The sequence below is a fragment of the Schistocerca serialis genome, chromosome 3 (genome assembly GCF_023864345.2).
Source record: "Schistocerca serialis cubense isolate TAMUIC-IGC-003099 chromosome 3, iqSchSeri2.2, whole genome shotgun sequence".
Lineage (NCBI taxonomy): Eukaryota > Metazoa > Arthropoda > Insecta > Orthoptera > Acrididae > Schistocerca > Schistocerca serialis.
In genome coordinates, this window is record NC_064640.1 from 639,682,882 (window position 1) to 639,696,678 (window position 13,797).

General features: G+C 45.4%; 1 pseudogene; it reads left to right on the forward strand.

The window, feature by feature from the left end:
- The first annotated feature begins 10,878 nt into the window (after window positions 1-10,878).
- On the forward strand, window positions 10,879-10,996 carry LOC126471745 (5S ribosomal RNA; annotated as a pseudogene).
- The last annotated feature ends 2,801 nt before the right edge of the window (window positions 10,997-13,797 follow it).

Consider the following 13,797-nt stretch of genomic DNA (forward strand, 5'->3'; position numbering starts at 1 on the left):
CGTGAAAAAGTCCCCACTGCAGTTAGCTGGATTCGACGAGTCGCCAGAAAGTTAGGAAGTCTACCTCTGGCGTTTTGAACTCCACCGTTTTGCTTATAATATTTCTGGTAGGCAGAAAAGTGCTTTACTTTTGTCTTCTAATAGTTGTTTATATAAATCAGATACAGTGAACACAGCAACTGTTACACACGTAACCAATTCACAAAATCAGCAATAGCAACACACTTACAAAACACTGGACACCCATTAAAAAACACAGAAGAAAATCTTAAATAATCCACTGCTTCCAAAAACCAAATACATTAATTTTAACGGAGGAGCTAGAAATTTTGTAGATCACAAGTAGCAAGGGGAAAAAAATTCTCAATGACCAACTGGATAGCGAATCACTTTTTTCAAAAGCTTGTCCTGTTAGAAGTACTTTGTCAAAGCTTTTCGATACAATATACCACATAACTCTGCAAGAGTCTCTCATATAAAAGATACAGTATATTCATTCGACAGTGTACAAAGCAGATACTACACACGCTGAACAAAGGACGTAGGATGTGTCGGTATGAAGAACTAGAAATCTATGTGTAAGGAAAGAAATAGGATATTGCAGTTCCTGTGTTGTTAAGAAGTACTATACAATGTTCCTTCCGACATGCACGCATGCATGCGATATTGTATTTATTCGCCGATACCAAGCAACGACTCTCAATTACAGGAATTACATAATGTGTACTAGTGCAGGTTGTGACGCATGAGCTACGAATTATTGAAGTTTGTGTCTGGTCTTAAGTCGTGCACGAATAGCTAAAGCGGTTAAGGCGACCGCTAGCGTAAAGCGGGAAATCTGTTCAGGTCAGCACAAATTTTCGTTGTCGTCATTCCATTACACAGCTGATAATGGTACGTGATCGAGTTGTGAATACATTTCATGTACTGAAAGAAACTTAGGGAAAATCTACTCAACGAAAATAGTGAAACAGGCTCAACCAACTGTTTAAAAAGCTCTGGGACTCTGCTCCGCCCTTAGAGTCGTAACGTTCGGGTGGGTCAGAAACGCCCTGCCTCCTTGGTGTTGCGACGTATAACATGCACGTCGAAAAACCCTTCAATCCTGTCCAGAATGCGGTAGCGAACAGTAACAGAAGCCGATGTCCGCTGTGAACTTCTGGCCAGGAAGTCAGCTGGCCGTCTGTCAACAAGTTGCTTGCCGCCCACGTGCTCGGCTGCAGCGTGAGGACAACGCTGCGGTACAGTCACAGCAGCGGAACCTGCAGTTTCCTTCCGCCACGGAAGCTCACATTGGCTTTCATGCTGTTTGGCCAGTCCGTGAAGTTTCAGCTAGACACCGATGCGGCTGTGTCTTTTATCAGTGAGGATACAGGTGGCCGGCTAGGTTCGCCTCCGTTGTAACGGTTCGGATGCCGTGTCCTGTTGTACTGCTGCAGTCCATTCCTCTCCTCGAAGAGGTATCAACTTCTCTGTCGTGTACTCCCATACGACTACTGACATTTTCGGCTTAAACACCTTTATCAGTTTTTGGTTCACAATAGAGGAACAGGTTAATTTAGCGTCAGGCATAGTGGCTTTCTTCGATTTAGACACGCTGTGCACGTTTATAAGCATATTTTTGAGCCAACGCCTCTGTGGGCACTTAACTTTACGGCTCAGATTTCTTTGAAGCCTTCTGCGGTGCCTAAATTTTGCCGAGCCCGCCTACTTCCTTTTGCGGTTCGTGAGGCTATTCAGGCGGAACTCGCACGGCTTCAGTCAATGAGCAACGCCTATGGTAGTCATTAAAAACCGAACAGGTCGTTACGTATTTGTCGTGATTTTAAGCCCAGAGTTGACTCTGTCTGACATTGATGTAAACGCACTGCCTCACCTGGAGGAGTTGTTGTCTACAGTAGCTGAGGACCACTGTTTTTCGAAAACTAATTTCGAGGATGCATACCTCCGACTGTCTCAACATGAGGCTTCATGGCAGCTGCTAGTTTTAAACACGACATTCGGCTTATAAAGGTATAAATGGTTGCCGTTTGGGGTTGTGAGTGCACCCGCCTTTTTCAAAAAGTATTTGGAGCAGTTGATTCAAGGTATTCCACACTATGTCAACTATTTGGACGATGTTATCGTTCCCGGAGGCGACATACGTGCAACGTCACAAGAATCTAGAATCACATTTTAAATGACTCCAAGAAAATAGTTTGGGAACGTGTACTTTCTTTGTCAACTACCTGGGACACATTCTTAGACAGAAAGGTGCCACGTTAGAGCGCGACGAAGTTAACGCGAGAATAAAGCTGCCGGCGCCAACCAACCTTAAAGAGTGGCAGTGGTTTCTAGGGAAAATAACGTATTACACCAACTGTGTTCCTCAAGTGGCGCAGATTGCAGACCCTCTGTCAGCTGCGCAAGAAGGGCTTAAAATTCGTATTGCTGGCAGCCTGTCGGCAGGCTTTACAGCACCGTACGTGTCAAGGAGGCCTCGTGTCCAATCTACCATTGAAATTGGCGATGTATATGTCCCAGTACGGTATGCGGCAATTTTGTCACATAAATTGTCGAATGGCTCTGAACGGCCAGTTGCCTTTGCCTCCAAATCGTTTAATGCTGCACAGCTCAATTATTTCTAGACTGAGAAGAAGGCTTGATCGATTATTTACGGAGTCAGGAAGTTTCATGTATATTTGAATGGGAAAAAATTTCACATGTTGCCTAAACACAAACCCTTGGTTTCCTTGTTCGGGCAACATGTCAATGCACACATCGTGTCCTGCCTCCCTCTTAGCCCTGACACGGAAATCGATCACCAGAAAACTGTTTATTTTTCTCTGTATCAACAGCTGAGAATACCCTTGGATGAATTCCTGCTGATCACGAGCAAGGTCGCCTCGGTGTCGTCCCACGAGCGAGTTCTTAAAAATTATTTCGCGCTGCACTACCGGCTCAATGGCACACAAGGCGTCTTCAAGTTGGCCACAGAGGACTCTGACGACTGGGTCATCATTCAGCCCCATACCTTCCAGTTACTTCATGAATCACACTGGGAGGTACCATGCATGAAGGAGTTGTCCATGTGACAGATTTAGTGGCCCATCGTCGATGCTGACATTGAACGCACACGCCTTTCCTACCCTGCCTGTTACCTCAATCAAGTGTCCCCAACTCAATGTTTATCGCCATAGCTCTGCTCTGACTGCCGTTGGTAGAGGACTCTCACAGATTTTTAGGGCCATTTCTCGCCGTTTGGTTGCTGCTTGTACGCACTGTCTCGAATTTTCGGTTTGTCACACACATGTTGTCAACCACCACCCCTGCAACCATTTGCGTCCTTGAGAAAATTTTTGCCACTGACTGGGCACTTTGCACCCTGGTATCAGACAAAAGGCCTCAAATTATGTCGGATTAGTTCAAGGTCTTCCGTCATGACAGCGGCATCGACCATCTGAATACTGCCTCTTTTCATTCTACCTCCAACGTGGAATGTAAGTGGATGCTCTTCACCGTCAAGACACAGATGCAGAAGATACCTTGCAGAGCTCCCCCCTGAAGTATCAGTCCATCCCCATCAATATGTCAGTCTGGCCGAAATCCTGCGTCTGTGCAGGCATCATATCCTGTTAGACCTCATGTGTTCCATGCAGTTTGTGCATCCAGCTTACGGGTCCACCTACACACAGGGTTTCTGTGTCTAGACATGCACGTTCAGCTGGCATGTGGGATGGACCAAAGAATTTGCCTACAAACGGGTCTTTCACCCTCATCCTGCACCTCTTGCGCCAGTGAATGACCTCTGCCCCTGCTTCCATGCTAACAGGTGAGAGGATCAAGGTTTGGGAACCTACGGAGGCAGAACCATTCCCTGTGTTCCTACTGTTCCTCAGCTCTGTGGCCCTGGAGCAGCTCCCTTCCGCAGTTCTCCTGCCGCCTCCACCACCTCTGCAGTCCCCGAGCTGATGGTCCCCCCCCTATACACTAACTGTGACATCACCCAGGGCATTTCTAGCCATATGCACCCATTTTTTGGGGCCGGGGGTTTTAATACCTCTGCCAGTGGAGGACATCAATAGCGGATTTGAGGTACTACAGTCAGCATCTGTCCAGTGGTACCAGAGAGTCACGTTAGCTAGCCCAAATGCAACTCGGAGTTACGCTAAAAGTGCGGGCTAGTGTTGTTTAGTATGCTGCATGAGCTCGTTAGATCTCGCCTGGATTCTATTCGGGTATCGACCCTGCTTTGGAGACTGACTTTCTGACTTACGCTCTTGGTGTTAATACAGTGCTATACTCACGACAACCTTAACTTTGTTGCCGGAGTATACATTCGTACCTGGCACGGACACTTTAGTAACCGAGACATATACCAGACTGCGAGCACAAACACCAAAAAATCCGTTCCTTGACGTGCGCAAAAATTTTTATCTTCACCGCATACACAACTGCTTTCACATGTCGTCACTGATGGAAATTGGCTGTTGTCTTTATTATGTTTGCATTGAAAGTAATATGAGAAATGTAAACAAAACACATCCAATGCTAGTTGGAAAAATAATATCCTTCGGTCATTTTGAAACTTAAAACAACGCAATTTATGTAACGACTGCCAGGAAAACGAGGATCAAAATAGAAGTAAAGAATGCACTCATAACCGACCACCATGCACAATAAGAAATATTTACTGAGCATAATTTAGTATTATTTATACTTACTATATGGCACGTAGGCAAAGTGTTATCCGAATAGAAATTTTAGAATATGACGAGTAGGAAATGCTATCTGAAACTGATTCAGCTGCTAAAGTAGTTAACGTGAAGAGATCCATCAAGGAAATAATCAGTGAATGGAAAACAGTTGTTTCCCAACTTCAAGCATGTGGTCTAACTTTCTGCTTACAGATATTATCTGAATACGTTTACCTACATCAGATTCTGACATGTCAGCAACTTGTGCCACTCTTACGAGGGATGTATGTAATAAATGCAGCAGAGGACGTCTGTAGCCTAGCTGTGTACCTATCGATTTCAAGTGCTTGCGTTATGGAGAAAACCAACTTGTTCTCTGATTAGAAAGAGTGAAAATAGCGAATTTGCTATACTCAATTAGTACTGATTTTACTGCAGACTTGTAGTTCTCATCGCAACCTATTCTTGTCATCCCCGGGAATGCTCGAGGAGTTCGCATTTACAAAAACTCGGATTCTCATTACCTTATTGAAAATTAAAGTTCCGATTGTATATGTGTTCCATTTATAACATTTTTCGCCTTGTTATCTATTATTTTCGTAACATGAATAACAGTATCATGAGTTTGATGGATTTCGTATTTTCAGTTCAAACAATATTTTACTATTATCTCTCGATGAGTTCTATAAAACAACTTTTTGACATCTGCTCTCTCCAAGAATTACTACCTCGTATGCACCTAGCAATGTTGCCGCCAGAGCGAAGAAAACGAATGTAAGTAATAATAATTACCATATATTACAGGTTTTTCTTTCTATCTTACTCTGCGGAGATATGACACCGTTTATGATAACTCATACTGACAGTAATGCAGACATACGAACAGGCGATTACTAAGGTCGATGAGAGCAGAGTTCTATACGTCAATGGACGACCAAAATGTCCAGAACACAACAAAGTTGTCTTAAGTGTTTACAACAGTCCAGGGAGCAACTCAAATGGTTCAAAATGGTTCTGAGCACTATGGGACTTGACATCTGAGGTCATCAGTCCTCTAGAACTTAGAACTACTTAAACCTAACCAACCTAAGGACATCACACACATCCATGCCCGAGGCAGGATTCGAACCTGCGTCCGTAGTGGTAGCGCGATTCCAGACTGAAGCGCCTAGAACCGCTCGGCCACAACGGCTGGCGCAACTCAAATCACAAACATAGATGGCGCATAACTAAAGGCTTCAAAGACAAGCAAGAGACTGACGAGTACGAGATTGGTCGCGGTCATTTACCGACATACATATGTCACGAAGTGGCGTCACGTGACGTGCTTGCCGCGGCTTTGGTGCCTCGTGTGGGTGCAATCTGCAGCTGTGCCCTCTATCGATACTTCTACTAGCTGGGAGATCCGGATCACAGTCAGATTCTAAACCTCTCTCTCCTTTAATCGGAACGTGCGGCTGTTAATGGCCCGACGTATGCCAACTCCGCCGCAAAGGGAAGAGAGGGATTCTGAAATCCCTGCCAAAGGGTCGTACCGTAGGTCTTCAACTTGGGAAATGGGAGCAGTAAGTTTTGTTGCGGACGGAGCTGCTTCTGATATCACACCAGCTGCTGCTGGCCGACCACAATCCCAAACATTTTCTACCCCCTATTGCTGACGATTGCGCCTTGCGTCCACCTGGCGCTCTGTCTGAAAATATGAGCCCAGGCATCAGAGCGCATACGGTAATACGGCTGTTCGCATAAGTAGTGGGCCTGCTGGGTCAGGCACGGCAGGTCGAACAGGGTACTGGGTTTGCACCCATGTAAAAGTTCGGACGGACTACGTCCATTTACTGTAGTGGACCAATATCTGGCAAGGAAGCTGGTGCGTGCTTCCCAGATTCGTTTGTCATCATTATTTTGCGCATCTGTGTCTTGAATGTCCTGACCGTCCACTCGGATTACGAATTGGATGGAAAACGTTGGTGGTCAGGTGCTCAATGCTACTGCGTTGTCAAAACCCTGAAATGCAGATGCTGTGAACTGAAGGCTGTTGTCAGAAACCAGGATGGAAGGTGCCCACTCTATTGAAAATTTGATGGACGGTACACAGATGGTAGCTGCTGTAGTAGGTGTAACCACCGGTGCCACGTATGGAAAGGCAGAGAGGACATCGACAACTAGCAACCACATTGTTCCCTGGAATGGTCCAGCGAACACCTCATGCTCACCTTGCCAGGGGTGGCCAGGGTGTGGCCAACGGTTGAAATTCCGTAATGTTTGACTGGTTGTGAGTAGAGACCTGGCAGTTTCAAAGTGTGTGTTCAATGGTTGCGTCAGCCTCAGGCCAATATACATAACGCTGCACTACTGCCTTCATTTTGCTCATTCGACAATGTGTAATGTGGACAAGCTTCAGTATGCAGCCGTGGGGCTCGAGAGGAACTATCATCTGGGATGTAGAATAGTCTTTAGCTAGCAAAATGACACGATTAGTGACGTTCAGACTTTGCCGCAAATAAAAATAGGTGCACCATTCTGGGTAGGTGTCCTTAGACAGGTGCTCCGGACAACCCAGCGGCACAGCAGATGACACTATGCGGAGGAGCGGATTACGGCTCTTTTATGCTACTACTTGGCGCTCCGTAATCAGAAATCCGTAAAGGATGTGTCGCTGATTTACATCTAAGGCACAAGAAAGCGCTTCAGCCTATCAAACACCTCATCTGGGCCGCACGGTAAGCAGGAAAGTGAATCAGTTCGAGTGCTTTGCTGTGGGCTGATGATAGATCTCTTAGCTCTAGTTACTTAAGAACAAATCCCACCTTCAACTGCTGCGTCGTCTTATCACCAAGTTTCGGATGGGCCTTAAATGCGAAATAAGGGACTTGTGATCGGTGATCAGTTGAAACTTAGTACCATGAAATACACTCCTGGAAATTGAAATAAGAACACCGTGAATTCATTGTCCCAGGAAGGGGAAACTTTATTGACACATTCCTGGGGTCAGATACATCACATGATCACACTGACAGAACCACAGGCACATAGACACAGGCAACAGAGCATGCACAATGTCGCCACTAGTACAGTGTATATCCACCTTTCGCAGCAATGCAGGCTGCTATTCTCCCATGGAGACGATCGTAGAGATGCTGGATGTAGTCCTGTGGAACGGCTTGCCATGCCATTTCCACCTGGCGCCTCTGTTGGACCAGCGTTCGTGCTGGACGTGCAGACCGCGTGAGACGACGCTTCATCCAGTCCCAAACATGCTCAATGGGGGACAGATCCGGACATCTTGCTGGCCAGGGTAGTTGACTTACACCTTCTAGAGCACGTTGGGTGGCACGGGATACATGCGGACGTGCATTGTCCTGTTGGAACAGCAAGTTCCCTTGCCGGTCTAGGAATGGTAGAACGATGGGTTCGATGACGGTTTGGATGTACCGTGCACTATTCAGTGTCCCCTCGGCGATCACCAGTGGTGTACGGCCAGTGTAGGAGATCGCTCCCCACCCCATGATGCCGGGTGTTGGCCCTGTGTGCCTCGGTCGTATGCAGTCCTGATTGTGGCGCTCACCTGCACGGCGCCAAACACGCATACGACCATCATTGGCACCAAGGCAGAAGCGACTCTCATCGCTGAAGACGACACGTCTCCATTCGTCCCTCCATTCACGCCTGTCGCGACACCACTGGAGGCGGGCTGCACGATGTTGGGGCGTGAGCGGAAGACGGCCTAACGGTGTGCGGGACCGTAGCCCAGCTTCATGGAGACGGTTGCGAATGGTCCTCGCCGATACCCCAGGAGCAACAGTGTCCCTAATTTGCTGGGAAGTGGCGGTGCGGTCCCCTACGGCACTGCGTAGGATCCTACAGTCTTGGCGTGCATCCGTACGTCGCTGCGGTCCGGTCCCAGGTCGACGGGCACGTGCACCTTCCGCCGACCACTGGCGACAACATCGATGTACTGTGGAGACCTCATGCCCCACGTGTTGAGCAATTCAGCGGTACGTCCACCCGGCCTCCCGCATGCCCACTATACGCCCTCGCTCAAAGTCTGTCAACTGCACATACGGTTCACGTCCACGATGTCGCGGCATGCTACCAGTGTTAAAGACTGCGATGGAGCTCCGTATGCCACGGCAAACTGGCTGACACTGACGGCAGCGGTGCACAAATGCTGCGCAGCTAGCGCCATTCGACGGCCAACATCGCGGTTCCTGGTGTGTCCGCTGTGCCGTGCGTGTGATCATTGCTTGTACAGCCCTCTCGCAGTGTCCGGAGCAAGTATGGTGGGTCTGACACACCGGTGTCAATGTGTTCTTTTTTCCATTTCCAGGAGTGTACATGTGAAACTTCGTGACGCCATGTATGATAGGCAATGCTTCTTTCTCAATTTGTGAACAATTCCTGTGCTTCACTTTCAGTGTTACAGATGCAAATGCAGTCGGCTGTTCCGTATCATCAGCGTATGTTTAGGACAACATGGCACCAATGACACAGTACGCTGCATCCGTGGCAAGCGTTAAACGTTTGCAGGGGTGGAATGTTGCTAGAAAATGAGCCAACCTAAGGCTCTTTTTAAGTTACAAGAAAGCTTTGAGACACTCGTCTGGCAACATAAATTGAACTTTATTTTTACACAGTTGATTAAATGGTTGGAAAATATGGGTCACATTGGGAATAAACTTTCCATAGTAATTTACTTTGCAAAGCACTACTGCTTACGGCAAATAATGGAGAAGTGTTACGAGTGGAAGAGGGAATTGTATCTATGCTTTATAGATCTAGAAAAGGCATATGACCGGGTTCCTAGGAGGAAGGAATAGGAGGCAAACTTTTGCAAGCCATTAAAGGTCTATACATAGATAGTCAGGCAGCAGTTAGAGTTGACGGTAAATTGAGTTCATGGTTCAGAGTAGTTTCAGGGGTAAGACAAGGCTGCATCCTGTCTCCACTGTTGTTCATATTATTTGTGGATCATACGTTGAAAACAATAGACTGTCTGGGTGAGATTAAGATATGTGAACACAAAATAAGCAGTCTCGCATATGCGGATGACTTAGTTGTGATGGCAGATTCGATTGAAAGTTTGCAAAGTAATATTTCAGAGCTAGATCAGAAATGTACGGACTATGGTATGAAGACTAGCTTCTCCAAAACGAAAGTAATGTCAGTGAGAAAGAGATATAAACGGATTGAGTGCCAGACAGGAGGAACAAAGTTAGAACAGGTGGACGGTTTCAAGTACTTAGGATGCATATTCTCACAGGATGGCAACATAGTGAAAGATGGTTCAAATGGCTCTGAGCACTACGGGACTTAACTTCTGAGGTCATCAGTCCCCTAGAACTTAGAACTACTTAAACCTAACTAACCTACGGACATCACACACATCCATGCCCGATGCAGGATTCGAACCTGCGACCGTAGCGGTCACGCGGTTCCAGACTGTAGCGCCTACAACCGCTCGGCCACCCCGGCCGGCATAGTGAAAGAACTGGAAGCTAGGTGTAGCAAAGCTAATGCAGTGAGCGCTCAGCTACGATCTACTCTCTTCTGCAAGAGGGAAGTCAGTACCATGACCAAGTTATCTGTGCACCGTTCAATCTTTCGACCAACTTTGTTGTATGGGAGCGAAAGCTGGGTGGATTCAGGTTATCTTATCAATAAGGTTGAGGTTACGGATATGAAAGTAGCTAGGATGTTTGCAGGTAGTAATAGATGGGAACAATGGCAGGAGGGTCTCCACAATGAGGAAATCAAAGAAAAAACTGGGAATGAACTCTATAGATGTAGCAGTCAGGGCGAACAGGCTTAGGTGGTAGGGTCATGTTACACGCATGGGAGAAGCAAGGTTACCCAAGAGACTCATGGGTTCAGCAGTAGAGGGTAGGAGGAGTCGGGGTAGACCAAGGAGAAGGTACCTGGATTCGGTTAAGAATGATTTGAAGTAATAGGCTTAACATCAGAAGAGGCACCAATGTTAGCACTGAATAGGGGATCATGGAGGAATTTTATAAGGGGGACTATGCTCCAGACTGAATACTGAAAGGCATAATCAGTCTTAAATAATGATGATGATGATGATGATGATGAAGCACTACTGTAATTCTTAGGAGCTAGTAAGTTTCTGATTGCATTCACATGACACGTTGCGGATGTGATCCCATCTTTACTTGATGTGTAAGTGTGTCCCAAGTAATTGACGCTTGCCAACGTCCTTCCCGCAGTGGTGACACCGGTTCCCGTCAGATCACCGAAGTTAAGCGCTGTCGGGCTGCGCTAGCACTTGGATGGGTGACCATCCGGTCTGCCGAGCGCTGTTGGCAAGCGGGGTGCACTCAGAACTTGTGAGGCGAACTGAGGAGCTACTTGATTGAGAAGTAGCGGCTCCGTTGTCGTAAACTGACATACGGCCGGGAGAGCGGTGTGCTGACCACATGCCCCTCCATATCCGCATCATGTGACGCCTTTGGGCTGAGGATGACCCGGTTGCCATTCGGTATCGTTGGGCCTTCCAAGGCCTGTTCGGATGGAGTTAATTAATTGACGCTTGGCTCAAAGAAACGACATCTGTCAAGGCAACAACGCAGACAATTACTTGAGCGTTAAAGGTAGACTTAGCCAACACAGATTAAAAGTCATCCATTAGGTTTCTTAAATACGACCATGGTCATAGCTAGAAACCGGATTATATGCATCATAAGAACCTTTAAATATGCATGCAAATATGTGTGAAAAACGCTTAAAAATGCATGAAAAGTGTCTAAATATGCAAGATAAAAAAAAAACATGGTAGTTACTACGTGCGTAATATCTCAAAGTCGAACCTGTGCATATAAATTACGAGGAAGACTGCCGGCCACACGAAAAGTTGTACATTTAGAACGCTAATATAATTTTCTGAATACTTACCAGTAGAAGTTACGAAGAGGGCCTTTCTGAGATTGTTTTCTAACAATTTGCAAAATGGGGACGCATATCGTGTTCCACGAATTATTCTTTCTTTGCCATTTCTGTTGGTAACAAGCCGAAGCGATGCTAGTGAGTCGCAGCGAAACAATCGATATGTACAGGAACAACTTAGAGATACATCGCATGTAGAGGGCCACGCTCAATAACTCCGTAATATTTTACTTAAAAAACAACATTCAATCACTAATTTTTTGAACAGCATTAACTTTTAATTAATACTATTGGACCAAAGCATCATTTACAATTTATTGTTCATTTTTCTACTATTGTGAACATAAACGACCAAGGACTGTTCCAGTTTGTGCGGTAGTAAGATTGTGTCTTCGACCACCCAAAACATTTTTATAAGCAGAGAAAGACCGTTCTGCATCAACTGACGTAACTGGGCAGTATTTGAATTTGGATGCCATGTTGGCACTTATTATTTCTGGTAAAAGTTCACCCATCCCATTAATAAAACTATCAATTTGGCACAAGGGTTTAAAGCCTCCATCCCATTAATAAAACTATCAATTTGGCACAAGGGTTCAAAGCCTGGGCTATTGTTTAAAATGTGTTCAAACTTTTCTTTAAGTTTTCTTGGGAATACTTCCGGCAATGACGATTTCACCAGAATAATTTTATTCATTAACTGAATAGATTCATTCTACGCCAAGCCTTGAGTTTCAAGCTTTTTAATACTTGCAGATATGCGGGAAAAATGCATGCTGATCACAGCAATGTCTTTTTCAGTATGGAATTATCAAAAGCTTCCTTGCACTGGCAAACTGCCAAAGCTCTGCACTATCGAAGTCGTTTGCTATCCCTCTAATGGCCTCGAAATGTTCATTGTAAAGCAACACAGCTTCGACCCACGTACTCCAACGAGTCACCAGTGGTTCGGGAGATAAAGACACATTTGGTAGTTTTTCTTTGTAGGTCTTGATGCGAGCAGGCGCATTTAGAAACACATTCTTTGTGGATGAAATCGGTTTATTCACACTCACAAAAGTGGAACGTACCTCTTCAGCATGGCAATGTACTGCATGAGCAAAGCACGTCACGTGAATCAAATTGAGATAAAATACTCGGAGGGCTTTTTCTTCTTTGATCATATAGAGAGCAGCATCTGAAACAAACGCAAACATCCTTTCATTCTGGAAATATTTTTCTAATACCGTCATTCACAAATCTGGCGATCGTAGAAAGATTTACTTTTTCAAGTTCTTTGCATGCCGTTAAATGGTAAGAAGAAGGCTCTTATTTTAAAGCACCAACAATTATATTTGCAATGTAACACCTACAAGTGTCTGTAGTTTCGCCAGCTGAAATCCAGATAATGCGATCCTTGGGTTTGTTGCGTATTTCTTCCAGAAAATTTACGTAAATTGTCGGTATGTAATTTTTACGCAGTGTTGATTCATCTGGTATATTCTGGTATATTTTGATTTAAAGAGAGACAGCTAGACAGGTCCTATAGGAAGACGAAAGAGGCCATTCGAGAACAGAGAAACAACTCTATGAATATCAAGAGCTCAGACAGTTTGCCAGTACTAATCAAAGATTGGGAAGCAGAAAGGGAAGGATTATATAGACTGTCCCGCCAAGATAAATGAACGTGAAGGCAATATTATAGGAAGGAAAGTGGAAGAAGATGAAGATCAGATAGGAAATGTGATACTGCGAGAAGCATTTGACAGAACACTTCAAGATATAAGTCGAAACAAGGCCCGTGGAGATCCTTGGGAGAGCCAGACGTGACAAAACTGTTCCCCCTAGTGTGCATGATATACAGACAGGAGAAATACCCCCAGACTTCAAGAAAATTTATTGATTACAGTTTCAGTTATATTAGGTACTAACTGGTGTGAATATGAACGAACTATCTGCCTAGTAAGTCATGGTTGCAAACTACTGACATGAATTATTTGCAGATGAATGGAAAACCTATTAGAAGTCGACCTGGGAGAAGACCAGTTTGGGTTCCGGAGGAATGTAGGAACGCGCGAGTGAATTGTGACCCTACCAGTTATCTAAGAAAATAGGTTGAAGGAAGGCCGACATACGTTTGTACCATTTGCATATTTAGAGAAAGCTTTTGACATTGTTGACTGGAATAGATCCTTTGACATACTAAAGTCAATGATGATAAAATTCAGGGTGCAAAAGGTTGTAT